The sequence below is a fragment of the Columba livia genome, chromosome 19 (genome assembly GCF_036013475.1).
Source record: "Columba livia isolate bColLiv1 breed racing homer chromosome 19, bColLiv1.pat.W.v2, whole genome shotgun sequence".
Taxonomy (NCBI): domain Eukaryota; kingdom Metazoa; phylum Chordata; class Aves; order Columbiformes; family Columbidae; genus Columba; species Columba livia.
In genome coordinates, this window is record NC_088620.1 from 6,506,712 (window position 1) to 6,523,001 (window position 16,290).

At 42.9% G+C, this 16,290-nt stretch overlaps 1 long non-coding RNA gene across 1 annotated transcript in view; it reads right to left on the reverse strand.

Moving 5' to 3' along the window:
- LOC110358557 (uncharacterized) overlaps window positions 1–15,783 on the reverse strand; it is a 36,999-nt gene extending 21,216 nt beyond the window's left edge. Inside the window, exon 1 of the long non-coding RNA XR_002413132.2 lies at window positions 15,698–15,783. This is a non-coding gene — a long non-coding RNA (uncharacterized LOC110358557). The remainder of the gene's footprint in view (window positions 1–15,697) is intronic.
- Between the last annotated feature and the right edge of the window lie 507 nt (window positions 15,784–16,290).

The window sequence follows — 16,290 nt, forward strand, 5'->3', positions numbered from 1 at the left end:
TTAATTCCAAGCTCTCCCTTTCTGCAGTGCTTTAAGCAGAGGACTGGGCTTATTTGCAGTGTTTGACTGCATTTTATCATACAACACCAGAATCCCTCCCTTCCTACAGGTTTGGTACAATGTGTTAACCCAGAGCAGGGTGGCTGGGGCATAACATGCATCCAAAATCATTTTACATTGGATATTCCTACAAATTCTGAAAATCCCAAGCAGTGATAAAATAGTTAAAACACCCTTGGGCCCATTGGGCTTTTGTTTTTGAAGAAGCTACAGCAAATATTTCATTTTCTCTTTTCCTCCATCCCCACAATGCTGACAATGTATTCAGAGGCGTGTTAGGACATCTGGGGACGGAGAGAGGTGGGAGCCAGGGCAGAAACCGGATTCTTTAAGCTTTACCGCATCCACAGCAAAAGCAGGGCCCAAGAGTTTCTCACCACACCATTGAAGAACTGTATTTTTCAGGGGAAAAAAAATATACATATATATAAATGGGACAACATTCAGCACTTTTTTTGGCATGTTACTTCTGCAAGGGACTTTTCCTAGAGTCCAGATTCTACTGCAGCTAAAATCCCCAATTATAGTAAGAGGTACTTGCAATACAGGTTATTTTGATGGACATAATACCCAAAACTAAGCTTTCTACCATCTGTTCGTCCCTAAAAATTGAAAGCAAAGAGAACATATTTCACCACTGCGTCAGTGAAAAGTAAGATAAATGCTATTTAAATGCATGTACAACATATGTTCTTTCTTCTATGCCACGTTCATCTGTAATGCTTTACTCATTTCTCTGGAGACACAAATCAGTGAAGAAAAAAGGTAAAGAAATCCACCCCAAACCAGACTACCCCACAACCAACCCCTCCACAGACCCAAGTTTCCTGAACACAGGTAGGTTTGCAGGACACAACGGTGCTATTCGAATGGCAAATGAGACCAGACTACACAAATAATATCTTTTATTTATTCCTCTCTCCAATTCTCTCCCATGACATGAGACAGGAGGATCTGGGTGGGGGGCTTGAGAAGCACAAGGAGATAAATCTGTTATGGGGTGGAAGGGTTTGTGTTATCTATTCAAATGGACAGTGTGAAGGTCGTATCCCCAGCAGATCCTTTGCCATGTCCACCAGTTTGTAATCAAACGGGAAGGGAAATAAACATCTCAAGTGTCGCTGCACAGCTTTTGAGTACATTGGACTGCCCTTGTCCAGCAGGAGTTAAATACTTAAGAGATATTTGAGGATACATTGATTTTGCATCTGCCTGGTGCATCTTTACCTCTCTTTGAACCCAGCAGTGTCAGTTCTGATGCAGGCTGCTACACAGGAGGGGTGTGAACTCCAAGACATTTGTTTTTCTCAGTTTCCAAAGCTTTTTCAGAGCTCTGTTGTTTGCAGAAAGAAGCAGAATTTCATGGGTACCTGACCCCTGTGCTAAGCATGCACTTGGCATAGCAAATCTTGCTATAGCAGAGCAACTAGGGTACAAAGTCAAAGCTGGGATGCAACCCTTGAGTGATGCTATGCTGACTACTAGACCCTATTTTCCCAGTCCTTCCCTCTCCCTATCACACAGGCACTTGATGCAGCAGATGGGGATCCAAGCTGAGTTCTGCAAAGAGCTCTGGAGGAGTCACAACAGCTGTTTGCAGGGAACAGAGAGGAGAAGCTCCTGTGCAACATGTTTAAGAGGTTTGTCTTTGAGAAACTACTCTTCAGGCTACATAGCTGTGTGTTTGTGGAAGTATTAGCAGCCCAAATTGCTTGTCAGTTTTGAAAATGTAGGCTGATAAAATGAAGGAATTTGATTATTGCCTCTGTCACAAAGCAAGAGTATTTGCGTTCTGCCCTTTATATCCTAAAATCTGCAGGCTCACAATCTATATGCAATGGTTTTGCCAGGAGTTTAAAAAGCAAGCCGCCTCTCGGCTACATGCAGAAGCACACAGAGATTTTTGCACATTATTTGGAGATGTTTCAGCAAATCTCCTTCCGTTCATTGAGGAATGCTTGGCTTTCATTTCTTGGCACTTTCTTACTCCCCAGGCTGCTGATTTTGTCAGAGACACAACCATGTCTGTAGTCTGGTTACTAGGGGGTCAGTTCAGAAGTTGTGCTCAGGGAGGGACCAAGAGCTCCAGCTGACTGAATGTGCTGAAATGTTCCTGTTGTCTCAGGGAAGTGTCCAGCATTCATCAGGTTGGGTCTTTCTTTCAGCTGTTGGCTTGAATTGACAAAGATCCACTCAAGTGCACCAGATCAGAATTGTTAGTTTTAAGAGTGGCAGGAAGAGAATACAGGGCAGATAAGGTCTTGCAAGGAAGAACTTTTTTTAGAATATTTTTTTCTTAAAAGAAATCTAACATGATTATATATTTCTAGCTCCACTTCCCATCTGTTCGCCTTCCGAAGTGACATTTAAGGGAGCTGAGTTTACCATGCTAGAGGCATCAGCAGCACTGGATTGAGTGGATCAGATTCCAGACAGACTCAAAAACTACTCAAACCTTGCCTAAAGCTCAGCTCTTATTTGTTTTCCTACAGCAGAGGAGCCTTGATCTCCAGAAATGCTGGCATCTGCCCTTTTCTTGTTTGCATGCCTTTCTGCCTCTCTTTCTGCTCAGAGCATTATCTGTCTGTCTACATTTCTACTTGGTAGAAATGCTAAAGCCCCCTTTTACATGCCTGAAAGCACTTTGGATGAGGTGGAAGGTAACTCCAACACAGAGTCGGAAGTTCAGGACCCATTGATCAACACGGTGGACCAGATCCAGGGTAGCTCTGCTCTCCAGGACACACACAGCTGCTAACTGAAGATGTGCCTGGACTCCTGCACCCTCCAAAACATTGGTGGCTGATGCAAAATGAGAAACAAGCACTTTCACCTGCTCTGTAGTTCAAGCAGGAAAGGCTTGTGGTTGATATGACCAAGGCACAGCCTTCTGAAACCCTAAAAAACACTGCAAGCATGGATGCTTGCATGTCTTTTGCAATATAAAAGGTCCAGCTCAGATTTATTCTAATGGGTCACTAGGAATGAAGGTCTTGAGGAAGACAAACTCAGATGCAATATAAAAGGTGATAAGACAAACCTGGACAAACTGAGCACAGGAGGAGAGGGAGAAATAGCCACATAACACAGGCAGAAAGGGGAAGAACCTCTTTGTACTTCGCACATGTAAGGGCCAAGGAGGAGAAAGTTCTCCTTTCTCAGACAGTGACCTGGCCTAAGGTGAAAGAAAAGGATTTAGCTAACAGGTAAACCATTGGGAAAATCTGTCAGCGCTACCTTTGCCATCTTGGTTTCCTCCTCAGCAAAACAGGTGACTCACCCTGCATCTTCTCTGGAAAGTGTTTGTGACAACAAGCAGAGTTCCCTGCAGGAACCCAAGCTCTGAGCCTCCCTGTGTGTGTATCCTAATCCCACCATTGCCTCTACAAAGCCTTGGTTTTATTGACTAATGACACATTTAGGGGGAAAAAAAGAAGAATAAAAAGAAGAAAAAAGGAAGCAGCCACCCACATTGCTTCTGTCTCTCTGTTCTTCTGTCTCCCACAGTGGCAGGGCTCTGGCAACATTTTATAGGCACGCAATTCCTTGAAAGTTTATATAGCTTGAAAGTAGAAGAAGTGATAAAATATGCAGTTTAATTGCAAAAACCCCATGTACTAATCTCACTAATGTGCTAGATTAAAACCGTAAATGTGTGAGGCTTCAAGGTGGTTACACAGATTTAAAGCAAATTTTCCTTCTAAGTGTTTCTAACCAAACTCATATTTTATGGTGTCCTGGACTTTACAATTGACTTTTATTTGTTTTATTTTTATGAATGATATTTAAAGTACAATATTGTCACAAGGGATTCTCTTACTCTGTGGATCCTTTTATCATGCAAAATTTCTATTAGCGTCTCTCTGAAATTTTTTGTCACACTAGGCTGCTTTAGTGGCTGCAAGCTCTGTTGTGTCACACTGGGTTGTGTTAATAGCTCAAGCTGGAGTTTCCCCTTTGTGTGGAGGGCTAGTACATGGACTTGACATGCTGAAAATCTGCTAAAATTCTGGTTTGAGAACTTGACACCAATGAGAAGATTCCTGCATTGCTCCTGAGAGATGCTGGTGACCCATATCACCTCAATTTCCCCAAATTTCCTTTTTACCCCCACTCCTCACCATATAAAGTCTTTGGCACAGGACATGCTCCTTTGCTTATGTTTGTACAATGCCTGCACAGACCTATTTCCTACAGATAATAAAATAACATATAACTGAACAATGTCCAAGGGGACACAGATGTTAACTCTAGTCCCAGAAGATACTCAGACTGGTTCAATATTAGCAACTCCAAACTCGAATTTTAGTGGACTGGTTATAACAAACTGCATTTTTCTAGAATAAATGTAAAACAGTTACTCTGGAAGGCAAAGGACTTTCTTTGAGCAGTAAGTGTACAATAGATCTGCTGTTTAGGAAGGAGCTGGCTGATCCTTCTCTGTTTACATCAACCTCTTAGTAACTCCAACACATTTATTTCAGAATTTGGGATGGACAGCAGGGTTATTACTGACCTCTAGGATCAATCTGTGATGAAGATGCTAATTTGAGTCCTCCAAGTAGCCACTGGCTCAAGAGCGTGGGGCAAGGGAGCAGGTGACGTGTCCCCACACCACTCGGTCAGGTAAAGCCTTCTTAAAAAAAAAACACCCTCAAATCTTCCCCAAAATTGCCCAAACTCCAGTAGAGCTCTCAGACCCCACAGGCTCCTCCATTTGCACTACACCTTGTGCATCCACAGCAAGGAGATGCTAAACCATGATGAAAATTGACTTTGGGACCTGGAAGTCCTCCACAGATTACTCACGTTCACTATGTACCCGCTCTATTTTAATGCCAGGAAGGGATAAGAATCTAAACATCATTTTGCAAATGTTAAGCTATTAAACTAGCAAATGATTTGAGACAAGAGTAAGCATACAGGGTCAGCTTCTCTTTCAAAGACTTCCAGGGTACATTATGTGTAGCATGCTTCATGCAAATACCATGGCCTTGAGGTTTTTCCTTGTGGCTTTGTTCATTCTCTCATTTCTGCAAGGAGGCAGGAGGAATAAATAGATGTTTTTATCACCACTTTTTTGCTTTCAGAAAGTTCACATATTGCATTTTTGACATTATGTAAATTAAAAACCACCATGGCATTACCTGAAATAAACTATTATATCACTCCTTTCACGCTGCTTTAGTTAAGATACTGTCAGCACTTCCATTACTAGCCCTTATTTCAAGGAGTTTCAGACTTAGTTGGTAGGAAGGTGGGTTTGTTTTTTTTTAAATGGAAACTTACAACAAATTCCCAGCCTGAGGAAGAATTTCATTTTCTTCAGATTTGAGCAAAAACTACTTGTCCGTTTTATTGTTCAAATGCAATGTGAAGATTAACCCTCCAAAAGTTTGAGCATTAAGCAGAAACCTTATGAACGATATTTCTCAAGTGTTGAAAACTCAGCTGGGAAGTTTAATTGGAGCAGCTCATGGCAGAGGTTTAGAACTCAGAGCAGGGCACATGCTGCAGTGCAAAAAGGAGAAATTTATAACAATTTATTTTTCATAAAATTAGCCTGACTGAAGCTCTGATCAGTGGGGCAGATTGTTATGTGTGTTGGGAGTTCAGGCACTCCAGAAATTTGTTGTGTTTGGATCAATGTTTTCCTGTGTCTATGCTTATAAACCCCACAGGATTGTCCAGGCTTATCACACCAGCCTGTATTTGCTCTGCCCAAGCAGAGATTTTGTCCAGGATTTCCAGGTAGCATAGCCCTGAGGTTTCTGTTGCTTGGCCTATGTATACATACACACAGGTAATTACGCAATCGTTTAGTACAAGTCTTCAATAATTTCATAAAGAACACCTCAGACTACAAATTCAGTTTTGCTTAGAGTGGTACTTATATACACACACGTTCAATACAAAGGCAATGCACTGTCTCAGGTGCTGTTAATGCTGTTAAATTTGGCATCTTCTTCTCAGAAATGACATTTGGAAATTACAGCTGCTCTGGATATCGGTACAGGACACATCTGTATTCCTAGGGGTAACTGCTGAACGTCCCAGTACAAAAACTCCTGATGCTCAGGTGTTCCCCAAAGCCAGGCTGTAAAACCCAGCTCGCACCACAGGCACTATGGGTATGTACTGTGGAACAGCTCAGTTTTGGTTTGTGGCCCCAGCCCATCTCTGGGCAACCCCCTCCCCAATTCTGGTTTACACTGCATCAGCCTCAAACCAGTGCAAAAATCAGCCCAGCTCTGCTGTTGGAGTGAAAATACCAACTACCTGGAGGAACAAGGAGAGTCCTGACATGCAAGTGTCACCAGTGTGGGTCTGAGAAGTGTTTGCGTCCCTGCTCCTCCTTGGAGGCTGAACCCCATATACATCTTTTGGAAGGTATCTGTTTTCAGAAAGAGCTGTGCAGAAAGTAGAATCAATATGGTCTCCATGTCGGGTAGAACAAGGAGTAACGGACTTAAATTACAGCCAGGGAGCTTCAGACTAGACATTAAGATAAACTTTTTAACAGCAAGGGTAGTTAAACACCAGAAAAGATGGCCCAGGGAGGACGTGAAATACCCACTCAGAGGTTCTGAGGACAGATTAGACACATGCCTGACAGGAGTGACAATCTTGATGCTCCTTTGGGGCAGGGGATCATATCTTGATTTCTCTCCCAGCACCATTTCCTACAGCACTCTGGAAATCCTTTAGAAATAAGAAAGAATACATATTTTGATGGCTTATGTCCTACCCTGTGTTTCTCTGTGTAATCACTGGGTCGGGGACACTCCGCTCGGGCTGTCTCCTCAGTACCGTGTGTAAATGCCACCAGCTCTTCAAATCGACCGTCTCACAGGCTGCTGAGCAAACAGCACACAGGGCAGGGTTTAAAGGGTTCTACTCCGTGCTATGTCAGGCAACAGGCTTCACAATGAGCGAGCACCAGGAGGCGCAGAAAACTTTTTAAAATTAATAAAGCCTTTTAGCAGGTGAAACGGAGCCCCTTTTTGCTGGCTGCATTTGAGTTTTTCTGCCAAGTTGCTGCTAATGCGTCTGCTTTCCCCGGCAGCGAAGGGATGAGAGTCCAATTTGCGAGCCGCAGGAAATTTCACAGGCAAAATGCAAACAGCCAATTTAAGGCTTTGTTTAGAAATATTTTCTGTGTTTCCTGCTGCTGCAAGAAACCAAGTAGGGGGAAGAAACCCAAACAGGAATTCACTCAGCCTCTTCAGTGCCACTCATTTTCCCACCCCCAGTAAAGCAAATCCAAGCTATAAAACTGGAGGCAGCTGCCGCTTTGCTCTGCAGCTCTCTCCTCTTCCTCACTCTGAAGCCTTCGTGCCCTCTTTTCTTGCCTGTCCTGTCTCACCTTCCACATTATTGCAGTCCCATCCTCCCGCAGCTGCTAAGCTCCTGATTTTAACTCTTCAGGACCAGAAATCCTCAGCCCCTGTGCAGTTCATACTCCTGGGTCCCTGACTGTGCTTCTTGCTGCCTCTTTAGTCTAAACTAGTGCTAAACTAAGCAACATACCACTTTTTTCAGCCTAGGCTGGAATTACTAATTGAGCTACTGCCAAGACAGCCTTGACTACTTGTATAATTTCCCAAGGTATATTCATGCGATCACATATTGCCTGGCTGAAAACACACCCAGAGATGGCCACAACAGCAAATATCATGGAGAACCATGTGTTTTAAATTAATTTCACTTGGAGTAATTCCTCAGCTGTGCTTCTCTCCCAGCCTTTGTCTCTGTAGCTCACCTTTCAAACCCAATGAAAAACCAAACAGCATTTTCTTCTTCCACTATCAAGCACCCATCTTGACACACAGAGACACCATAAGAGGGGAACCCAACACGCAGAGCCCCAGCTACAACAGTCCCTGCACCTTTGAGCTCCTTATACACAGATTTCACATTCAGAATACAGACTCAACTTTTCATAGCCATCTTTCCTATTTTTTTTTAATCATCCACAGCCATAATACTGGGAAGTACAGGGACAGACAAAAGGGACTCCAACTTTTAAAAAAATGTATATATGCAGGCACATATATATTTTTCATTTTGGGATGTTTCTCTTAATCATATCTTGAATTAATGCAGGGCTTGTTCATTCGGAGCTCTCATTACCCTCTTAATTAACTGTGCACAGATGGAAAAAGTCGGAATTGCTTCACTCGAGTTGTTCTGCTAGTTTTAAAATGAGATGGCAGATGGAGGACAAGGCAGAAAGGGCTCAGCTCAGAGGTAGGAGACAAGTTTTCAAGCTGTCACAGAAACGTCAACAAACTCTCCATCTGTTTATGAGGAGTACCAGGCAGAGGCAGTTTTAAGTGCCATCCACAGACGTGAGTTCACAGAACTCCGAACAATTAGCAGCAAAATGAAAGCTGCAGTTTTGGTTTGAGCTTTACCAGGATGCTGTCAATTCACATTTCTGAGTCTGGATTCAAGAGCAGCAATATTGTCAGTACAGCAGCAGCCAAGATGAGCTCAGGACCCTCAGGGCATGTCCTGGCTCGATGTAACTACATCCCTAAAGCTCTGGACACAACCTGGGAAACAGGAGGTATGCTCCCAAAGGCCCTAAAGCAAGTGAATCTCCCCAGACTGATAAATACCCTGCAAGAAAGCTGCTCTGAGCTTATTGCCTATGGGCATGGGGCCACAGAAAGGCAAGGCAAGGGACTGAGGACCCTCAAATGCAGACACAGGCTTTGAGGAAAGAGTCTCCTCTGGTTTCAACTTCCTAGAAGTTTTCTAGAAATGAACAGTGTCCCTGGAACCAATCTGGGAAGTGCAGGCAATCAATCATAACTAAAGCCACATACACAAGGTGATGCAGGTAAGCAAGAATAGACTTCTAGCTTCTCCTTTCCCAGAATAGCCCTTCTTGAGCTGCTCCAATGGGATATTAAATTATTATTCTTTCCAATAATAACATGTACATGCTGCTCTTAACATGGGAGGGCACAGCACTGTTATTAGCATTTTAGAGAAGCAACAATGTAGTGTAAAACAACCATGTCAAGGCTATATGTAATACAGTGATGCTGGATATTTAAATAACCTAGGACGCCTACAAGGAACACATCTGTTTCCTAACACAGGAGCCAACTTATGTGAGCAGTGTACATCTGTATCCAGGCTTTGTTGGTTTATATATGGTTAGCAGGCATGGTTGAAACTGAATTGTACCCACGTGGTTTCCGCAGTCAGAGATGCTAGAAGAAATGCACACAAAAAAGCAGTTCTGCATAGCTTCTGGTGATATACTTGCTAATTCTTTTTTCCAGTAACTCGAGTTCTTTTTGGGCAACATCATATGTTACAATGATAGGAAGGATCCAGGACCTCGTCTACATACCCTCAGTTCAAAACTGAAACTATGGACTTGCATTTTACTCAGTTTCAGAGGTATCTGGACCTGCCTTCCTTGTGGGACTGACAGGATATAGTGTGTAAGTGTGCTTTGAGATGGAAGGGGCTACTTCCAGTTTAAAATGATATAGGATAGGTGGGATGCAGCTATAATTTGCTGCAGAGAAGCTGAGTAGCTGAGGAGGCATCTTGCATTGTACAGCCTAGAGTACAAGTGTCGTATCTTATTTAACTTAGGGTAGAATTAAACCTAGGTCTGAACTAAACCACTAAAGGGCGTTCAGCAGGGTGTGAAGAGCCACATGCCCAAGGCAAAACCATCATCTCAGTTTTGCCTTCAGTGCTATTCATACACCACGTGTTCAGGCCCCTAAAATGCCATCAAATGATGCTCAGGCTGCAGAGCTAATGACTACTGGGAATACGAGTATACCAAATTATAAAGTTTTGTCAGGAGCAGACCACTACAGATGACACTAGAACACTACAGCTGCCCACAGTTCATTGGAGAGGAACCCAGAAACATCCAATACCCTGCCAGAAAAATGATGTGAAAGTGATTTTCTTCAGATTGCTGCCCAGGAAGCTTAAAAGACACAAACCTCACAAAGATTTTTCTGCAGGAAAAGAAAAAAAAAGGAGGAAGAAATAAAGGAAAAACTAGGATAACAGCAGAAACTAATCTCTGTGCATGTTCTCAGGCTGACAGGAGAATACCCTTCCCAAGGGTTTCTTATCAGAGTCTCAGCTCCCTCAAGGTCACAGATCAGGGTAATTACACTCTGATAAGCACAGCTCTTGCTCATTTGCAGTTAGATAGTGTAGTTCCTCATTTTCTGTTCTGAATATTGGGACAGCATTGCTGCCCCACAGCACCTGCAACTATGTACTTCTCCAAACCAGTTGCAATTCGAAAGCATAACATGCAATTCTAGCATGTACCTCCAAAAAAGCACTTTAGGGATCTTAGGTTCTAAATAGGGCCATGAGAGGCCAGATAGTATCAGAGGCATGTTGGAGGCTCATGAGGCAAAAATCCTACAGACCAGACCATGGAAAAATCCAGTATCAGCTGTAATAGTCCTTTCTGGCATTGTCATGAAAATCCTGAAGCACCCAGCATAGAAACACCAGCAATGACTGGAAAGGGAGAGGTTATGTTCATCACTTGGGAACCCCACAGTGAGCTGAGAGATTAATCAGTCCAGCATACTTCATCCTAGGCTGCTCATAGCTTCCAGATTGCTCCAGAGATGTGAATCACAACATACTGTGTATTATAGAGTCTGCTATACCCTCCACAAATACAGGACAGTCCCACGTGAATCCTTCACCAGACTGTTCTCCTACCTCTCGAGGCACTCGCACACAAAGGTTGATGCAAAGGACACAATCCCTTCCTTAGCCATTACCAGTCCTCAAATTCAGCAAATATTCCCCCTAAAAACTGATCCAAACAAACCTGGTGCCAGACAGACCACCCCAGAATCCTTCTGCAACCCAGCTGGGATGGAGGTTGCCACGAGGAAGAATCTCTGAGGTATTGCTGGGTTATGAATGTATTTAATGAGTGAGCAAAGAACAGTTTCAGTTTTAGAATATTTCCCCCCCACACACCCCTTTACTCTTTTTTCTCTTTTCTAAAACAGGTACTTAAATCATCCCAATGAATAATAAGGATGCTCGCCAACCCAATTTAAGGCAATTTCCATTTCAGTCCCAATATCATCCTCAAACATACTTTTCCCTTTATCTGTGGAATGGCCTGTTCTGCACAGCACCTTAAATAGAAAGTGCTATGCTAGCTAAATGCTGCCTTTCAACTATTATAATAAATATCTGACAGTGAAGAAAATAAGAAAAGAGGCAGGTGGGGACTGATCTGCCTTGTCATATGCTAGTGCCTTGGCACTGAAAGCTTTGTCAGTCCATTAGCTGCTGTTAATTTTCTTGTTCTTCGTGGCAAAGGTGGCCATAATTGGTGGAGCTGCTGGAAATATCACATAAATGGGGTGATTCACACTCAGAACTGTCACTATAATAAAATCCCATTTAGAAAATGTCCCCTTCACCCAAGGAAAAAAGCAAGCTGCAGAGCCTGCCCTCCCTTATTTTCTCCTGCAGGAATGTATGACCCATCAGCACCAACCAGGAGAACAGATCTGTCCATCTCTGAAGACTGGTCATCATTTGAAATGGACATCAAGTCTGATGGTCTATAATCAGTTCAGACACAATAGCTTTTTTTTTTCTTTTGTTTTTAGTGGGACTTTTCAGACTGAACAGAAGCCAAGGAAACAGAGATAAATATAATGGCAAGAATTTTATGCTTGTTTTACCAGTATCATTAGTGTGTGTGCTTGAGGAAGTGAAAGATGTGAAAAGAGAAATAAGCAGAACTGACTTGGGGAGATGCAGCACACCAGGAATCAGGGCATTTCAGTCAGCAGTGCCCCCACTTATTCAGACCATAGACCTAGACCAGAACATCCACCTTTTCACCTGTAAGATGGAAAGAGGGGAGGGGACACCTTCACTGAAGGGTGCTACAGCCCTTTCATAAACATAAGGAAATCACACAAAGCTCTAATGCTCTGAGAAGGAGTGATTTTAATTTTCAGTACAATCTGAGACGCATATGGAAAAAATCCCAATTATTTACTTTTGGACAGATCTTATATCTGTTCAGATATCATCATAGATGCTACCTAGTTTTGTTGAAGCTAGAATTTGCATAGCAGCTGGATTTTCTTCAGAATGTTTAAAATAAGATCTCTACCATATTTGAATCCCACTGAAAAAACTTGGAAGAAACACGGGGTGGGATCTCCCCTGAGCTAACATGCAATACTATATTCATTTCCCAAAGCCTAGAGGCTGCCCCTTACACTTGAGCACTGCCTTTGCTGAAGTCCTGCCCAGAGATTTGACCTCAACAGCAAATCTTCCACTAGCTTTGCTGTTAAAATAATCCATACTAAATTAAGATTTGAAAGGTTTAGTTTGAGTACAAAGCTCAAACTCAGTTGAGCGGGCAACAACTGGGGCATGAGGTGCTCTCAGGAACCCTTCCATTCTTACAGCCACACATTTTGGAAAAAGAGAAAAAAATTAAGCAGGATATCCATCCCTTCTGGTCTAACCTGAACATCATGGCTGCTGGTCAGAAATACGTAGCTAGTTGGTAGCTCATTTAATGTACATGCAATTAACTCACAAGGCCTACCACTCAATAAATTTCCAATAATCTGAAAGTACAAGCAGCATAGGTATCTCTAAATATTTTCACTGGATTAAGTGAAGTCTTCAGCATGCCAGAAAGATGAATCCCAAGCTGACACCAAACACATGGGTGGATGCCCAGCTGCCTGCCCAGCTTCTGACCTCACATTTGCTCGATTTTGCCCAGAAGCACAGTACAGAAAACACCAGCAGATCAGGGTATGCTGCTGTCAGGTATCTGAGCATGACTCTAGTCTTTCAAAGGATAACAAGGAGGATTTGTGGTCAAGGGTTTGGCATTTCCCCTTCTGACTGGGCTGGTTAGGTGAGGCTTGTCATTGCAAGGGCTGGATTTGGAGTGTTTTGCAGTTGTGCCTCCTAAAATATTTACTCAGTGTCCACTGGAGCAGTTTGCAAAGCCATCAGCAATCACTCTAATCTTCCTGAGCAGCCTGAGTGAGCAGTGAAATGAAAGACTCCAGTAAAGTCTTCAAATAGTTGGTGAGATTAATCTTGTCAAGTGTAAACACTTCTTGACTCAGCAGTGGGTTTGGGTGGGGAATACAAGGCTACTCTCCTTTTTTGACAAACCCACAACTGCCAGTTCTCCCAATTACCCCAGAAAAAAAGGCATTGTCTGGATGATAAGGTAGAAAAAACTATAATGTTAGGGAGAAACCTAACCTGCAGAGCGGGATGTGAAGAGCTGCAGTGTGTTTGTCAGCTCTCTGCTCAAGCAGATGTGACTTCAGTAACAAAAAGCTTTCCTGGAAAACAGAACATGCAGGGTAAGGTCTCCTATCTCCCAAAGGCTTCTACCTCCTTCTCAGCAAGGTTTTGTGAGGGATATATATATATGTAGGGACAAACATATTTTCTTGGTTACAGCAGAAAGCAATTGATAAGGAACATCCTGCTCTTGGCCCATGAGTCTGAGGATAACCCAATAACCTTGAGAAGTGCCTTTTTTTTTTAACCCTTTAATGAGATCAGTCTTGTCACAGCCTTACCAGTCTTCTAAATGCCTGGAGCTCATCTCCAAGCCAGGAGAAGGACTAATTACTAACAATGCCAGGTCCAGCAAGATGAGTAACATCAAGACTCCAGACAAGCACCTCAATTCGGTAAAGCACTTCAGCACACAGGACCAGACTTCAATAGACCTGACACATGCATTAAGAGTTAAGGATGTGCTGAAGTCTTTTGTTGCACATATTGTGATCGGGGATTATCATTCAACCCAAATAACTCTATAAACCTGATGCTTGGGAGCCTCCCTCCTCCCCTTGCAGCTTAGCAGGACACAGTAAATTAATGGCAGTCAGAGCAACACAGAGGAATACAAAAGCACTCCAGTGAATCACTACAGCAGCCCATGCCTCTCAGCATCACCTACACCAGACAAACAAGTACCTCAATATCTCATAAGCAATATCCTGAATTAGGGCCTTAAGCACAGCCCTAACAGTTGGTGCCAACTATTGTGATAGCTGGAACGAGCCAAAGAAAGCAGGAGTCTGGCTTGGAACCAAGCACAGGTTCTGAAGATTAAGATATTTTAGCTAATGAGGAGGTGTAGGAGAGTGAACAACATACAGAAGCAGTAGAAAAGAAAAAAAGGCAACGGGATGGCAATCATCACAGGAATTCACAACAGGGCAAACCATGGTAGAATTATTGTGTTCTATTGTAAAGGGCCACAGCAGGACCAGACAGCAAAGGAAAAATTGTCCTTTGCAGCATCGTTGACCTCCCTTCCATGAAATATCCTCCTTTCTGCCAAGGTGCCTGTGGCTGTAACACTGTAGTCCATTTGTATATCCTTCGCAAATCATTGCCTTTATGATGACCTGAACCAAATAAGAAGTTTCACACTAAGAATAATCCCATTTCTCTCCAGGATGAGACGGCATAGTGAAACACAATTGGGTTCTACATTTCTTCGTGTCAGTAGTGTTGTAACTTTTTTTTAAGCTGTTCTAAAGTATTTATCACACCCTCCTCCTTTGCAAGAAGTAATTATCATCACAAGCAATCTCAAAGCAGTGTCATTGATAGTCAGTACTACTTTTGACTCTAAACAGTACACACAAAATCAATTCCATTCCCCAAACTCTCCCTACTTGACCCACCCTTATCCAAGGGTGTTTTACTCCTTTTGATGATCTCCAAACATAAGACATGACCTCTAAGCTTTATTCACACAGATGCACTCCCAATCACCACTATTTTAAAAGCAAATTGCTATTCAGGGCTGCTAGATAGTACCAGATTAAGAGGAGAGTGATGAACGATGCACAATAAAACAGGTAACAGCACAAAACCTTCATGCCCCCTGCTCTGCTCCCCACCCCAGCACAGTATGCAGCAATCCACAGCAGGTCTGTAAGTATAATAGTTTAAGTTTTCTACTGACTCTCACTGCCTTCTACAGTATTTCTGCAGCAGAAGACAAGCATAGCTTCAGGATCTGGGTAAACAGAAGGAACATAGTATTACAGAGTAATTGAAGTTGGAAGGACCTCTGCAGGTCATCTGGTGCAACCCCTGACTCAAGGTAAGGATGACTTCAAAGTTACATTAGATAAACCAATAATAGTGATTATTTAGGTCACCTTTGGTCTATCTGTACAAAGACAAGCTCAGGCTGGCTTGCTTCATACTGCCTTAAGCCTTGGTTGGGTTAGACCACCTCTTCATCCTAGAGGACTACACCTTCTCTAGAGCCAAAGACACTCAACTCCACAATTTACTGCATTTCCTGAAGGACTCTAAGGTTAGACAATCCTTTCAGAGCAGGAAGGGGGTGGAAACACACAAGGATAAAGAATCTTGCACCCAAAGCCACCAAGCAGAACCAGACTAGAAGCAAGACTTCGTACAACTCCTCCCAGTTTGCCACCAACTGAGCAGATATCCTTCTCCCCCAGTTAATACCCAGCTCCACAAAAACACCAATACTCCATCAGAGAGAATCTTCCCACTGACCAGCAAGCTTCCCAGACTAATAAAGACCATCATTGTGCTTTACCTGGCTGTAGCTTTGGGTCTCCACCAGCTCAGAGCAGACTGGAACCAAACAGCCCCAGGTAAAAAGGTCCACAGGCAACTGCAGGGCTCTAGAAAGCTAATAAAGCTTGATGCCTCCCCCTTTATAGGAAGGAGGCTAATCTAATTAACACCTGAAAACAGCAGAAATGAGGTCACCTGCTTCCTGTGTAAAGCTTAATTTTGTATAATTTATTTTTACATTTTCTAATTGAATGAATATTAATTAACTGCAGTTTAATGCAGAAGATGAAGACATTAAACTCTCATTAACAAACACTGAATCCTATTCATCCCCAAACACTTCACATCTGCAGCATTAAGTTATCAAAGAAAAAATCTTCTATGATTTATGTCGTTTTCCAGTGGAAAAAGGGAGGCAATGAATCTGCTTTATCAGCTAATTATCTGCAGGGTGACACATGGCTCTGCAAGCACCCAGAGATGGGACATGGGTTTCAGAACCGGTGTATGGACTTTCTGCTAAAGGCAATGGACCTTACAGGTGGACCTGGGAAGAGTAAACATTTCTGGGCTTAGCCTGTGCCATTTGAACCTGAGGTTTCATTTGTTATG